Raw genomic sequence first — 4281 nt, 5'->3', positions numbered from 1 at the left:
AAAGTTAATTTTTGTTGACTGTTTTTTTTTTATTTTTCTTTTTCCCTTTTTCAACCAACATCTTATAAATCCCTTTTTTTAAAAAAAAAACACATTTTTTATTTTTCATTTTTAGAGTCATATTTTATCCCTTCATAGTAGTTACCCTTATTTTTGGCATATATATATAAGTTGTTCTCTCTTTAAAATTTTGAGGTACAGTTTCTTCTAACCGATCAAAATATACCCTAAATCACTAGTGTATGGCTTTGTTCTAGTCTCCTGCCTGATCACATTCTCTCCCTTTTTCCTTTTTTTTTTCTTTCTTAAATCTTCTTTATTTTTTCAAACAACTTATCTTACCAAGTCCTTTTATAAAATCTTTTATAATTTTCATCTTTACAGTCATCTTCCATCCCTTCATTGTATCAACCCTTATTTTGTACATATGTCTTTCTTCCTTTAAAATTTTAGGAGGCACTTTTTTCTAACAGACCAAAATACGCCCAAAATCTAGTGTGTGGCACTGATCTATGCACTAGCCTGATCATATTTGATTATATTCTGCCTTTTTTGTATTGTTTTGTTTTTGTTTTTATCTTTCTTTTTCTTTTTCTTTTTTTCTTTTTCTCTTTCTTTTTTCGTTCTTTCCCTTTCTTTTCCCTGGTTTCAGGTCTTTTCTGATTTGTATACAGTATATTTGCTGGGGACGTTGTAAACCTGTTAGCATTTTGTTCTCTCATTCATCTATTCTCCTCTGGACAAAATGACAAGACGAAAGAAATCACCTCAGCAAAAAGAACAAGAGGTAGTACCGTCAGCCAGGGACCTACTCAATACGGACATTAGTACGATGTCGGACCTAGAGTTCAGAATCATGACTTTAAAGATACTAGCTGGGCTTGAAAAAAGCGTGGAAGTTATTAGAGAAACCCTTTCTGGAGAAATAAAAGAACTAAAATCTAACCAAATCGAAATCAAAAAGGCTATTGATGAGGTGCAATCAAAAATGGGGGCACTAAATGCTAGGATAAATGAGGCAGAAGAGAGAATCAGCGATATAGAAGACCAAATGATGGAAAATAAAGAGGCTGAGAAAAAGAGAGAGAAACAACTACAGGATCACGAGGGCAGAATTCGAGAGATAAGTGATACCATAAGACGAAACAACATTAGAATAATTGGGATCCCAGAAGAAGAAGAGAGAGAGAGAGGGGCAGAAGGTATATTGGAGCAAATTATAGCAGAGAACTTGCCTAATGTGAGGAAGGACACAGGCATTAAAATCCAGGAGGCACAGAGAACCCCTCTCAAAATCAATAATAATAGGTCAACACCCCGACATCTAATAGTAAAACTTACGAGTCTCAGAGACAAAGAGAAAATCCTGAAAGCAGCTCGGGAGAAGAGATATGTAACCTACAATGGTAGAAACATTATATTGGCAACAGACCTATCCACAGAGACCTGGCAGGCCAGAAAGGACTGGCAAGATATCTTCAGAGCACTAAATGAGAAAAATATGCAGCCAAGAATACTATATCCAGCTAGGCTATCATTGAAAATAGAAGGAGAGATAAAAAGCTTCCAGAACAAACAAAAACTAAAGGAATTTGCAAACACGAAACCAGCCCTCCAAGAAATATTGAGAGGGGTCCTCTAAGCAAAGAGAGAACCTAAAAGCAGCAAAGAGCAGAAACGAACACAGACAACAGACAGTTAACAGTCACCTTACAGGTAATACAATGGCACTAAATTCATACCTTTCAATACTTACCCTGAATGTAAATGGGCTAAATGCCCCAATCAAAAGACACAGGCTATCAGATTGGATTAAAAAACAAGACCCATCCATATGCTGTCTGCAAGAGACTCATTTTAGACCCAAAGACACCCCCAGATTGAAAGTGAGGGGGTGGAAAACCATTTACCATGCTAATGGACACCAAAAGAAAGCTGGGGTGGCAATCCTTATATCAGACAAACTAGATTTTAAACCAAAGACTGTAATAAGAGATGAGGAAGGACACTATATCCTACTTAAAGGGTCTATCCAACAAGAAGATCTAACAATTGTAAATATCTATGCCCCGAACATGGGAGCAGCCAATTATATAAGGCAATTAATAACAAAAGCGAAGAAACACATTGACAGCAATACAATAATAGTGGGGGACTTTAACACCCCCTGACTGAAATGGACAGATCATCTAAGCAAAAGATCAACAAGGAAATAAAGACTTTAAATGACACACTGGACCAAATGGACTTCACAGACATATTCAGAACATTCCATCCCAAAGCAACGGAATACACATTCTTCTCTAGTGCCCATGGAACATTCTCCAGAATGGATCACATCCTAGGTCACAAATCAGGTCTCAATCGGTACCAAAAGATTGGGATCATTCCCTGCATATTTTCAGACCACAATGCTTTGAAACTAGAACTCAACCACAAGAGGAAAGTCGGAAAGAACTCAAATACATGGAGGCTAAAGAGCATCCTACTAAAGAATGAATGGGTCAACCAAGAAATTAAAGAAGAAATAAAAAAATTCATGGAAACCAATGAAAATGAAAACACAACTGTTCCAAATCTTTGGGATACAGCAAAGGCAGTCCTGAGAGGAAAGTATATAGCAATACAAGCCTTTCTCAAGAAACAAGAAAGGTCTCAAATACACAACCTAACCCTACACCTAAAGTAGCTGGAGAAAGAACAGCAAATAAAGCCTAAACCCAGCAGGAGAAGAGAAATCATAAAGATCAGAGCAGAAATCAATGAAATAGAAACCAAAAGAACAGTAGAACAGATCAACGAAACTAGGAGCTGGTTCTTTGAAAGAATTAACAAGATTGATAAACCCCTGGCCAGACTGATCAAAAAGAAAAGAGAAATGACCCAAATCAACAAAATCATGAATGAAAGAGGAGAGATCACAACCAACACCAAAGAAATACAAACAATTATAAGAACATATTATGAGCAACTCTATGCCAGCAAATTAGATAACCTGGAAGAAATGGGTGCATTCCTAGAGATGTATCAACTACCAAAATTGAACCGGGAAGAAATAGAAAACCTGAACAGACCTATAACCACTAAGGAAATTGAAACAGTCATCAAAAATCTCCCAAGAAACAAAAGCCAGGGCCAGATGGCTTCCCAGGGGAATTCTATCAGACATTTCAAGAAGAATTAATACCTATTCTCCTGAAACTGTTCCAAAAAATAGAAATGGAAGGAAAACTTCCAAACTCATTTTATGAGGCCACCATTACCTTGATCCCAAAACCAGACGAAGACCCCATCAAAAAAGAGAATTACAGACCAATATCCTTGATGAACATGGATGCAAAAATTCTCACCAAAATACTAGCCAATAGGATCCAACAGTACATTAAAAGGATTATTCACCAGGACCAAGTGGGATTTATTCCTGGGCTGCAAGGCTGGTTCAACATCCGCAAATCAATCAATGTGATACAATACATTAACAAAAGAAAGAGGAAGAATCATATGATCCTCTCAATAGATGCAGAAAAAGCATTTGACAAAGTACAACATCCTTTCTTGATCAAAACTCTTCAGAGTATAGGGATAGAGGGTACATACCTCAATATCATAAAAGCCATCTATGAAAAACCTACAGTGAATATCATTCTCAATGGGGAAAGGCTGAGAGCTTTCCCCCTAAGGTCAGGAACGCGGCAGGGATGTCCACTATCACCACTGCTATTCAACATAGTATTAGAAGTCCTAGCCACAGCAATCAGACAACAAAAAGAAATCAAAGGCATCCAAATCGGCAAAGAGGTAGTCAAACTCTCACTCTTTGCAGATGATATGATACTGGATGTGGAAAACCCAAAAGACTCCACCCCAAAACTGCTAGAACTCATACAGGAATTCAGTAAAGTAGCAGGATATAAAATCAATGCACAGAAATCAGTGGCATTCCTATACACCAACAACAAGACAGAAGAGAGACAAATCAAGGAGTCTATCCCATTTACAATTGCACCCAAAACCATTAGATACCTAGGGATAAATCTAACCAAAGAGGCAAAGGATCTGTACTCAGAAAACTATAAAATACTCATGAAAGAAATTGAAGAAGACACAAAGAAATGGAAAAACGTTCCATGCTCATGGATTGGGAGAATCAACATTGTGAAGATGTCAATGCTACCTAGAGCAATCTACACATTCAATGCAATCCCCATCAAAATACCATCCACTTTTTTCAAAGAAATGGAACAAATAATCCTAAAATTTGTATGGAACCAGAAGAGACCC

Source organism: Callorhinus ursinus, unplaced genomic scaffold (genome assembly GCF_003265705.2).
Source record: "Callorhinus ursinus isolate GAN/ISIS: 27379988/994484 unplaced genomic scaffold, GSC_fseal_2.0 scaffold9, whole genome shotgun sequence".
NCBI classification, from domain to species: Eukaryota; Metazoa; Chordata; class Mammalia; order Carnivora; family Otariidae; genus Callorhinus; species Callorhinus ursinus.
The sequence above is the reverse complement of the archived record's forward strand: the minus strand, read 5'-3'. Positions refer to the sequence as shown.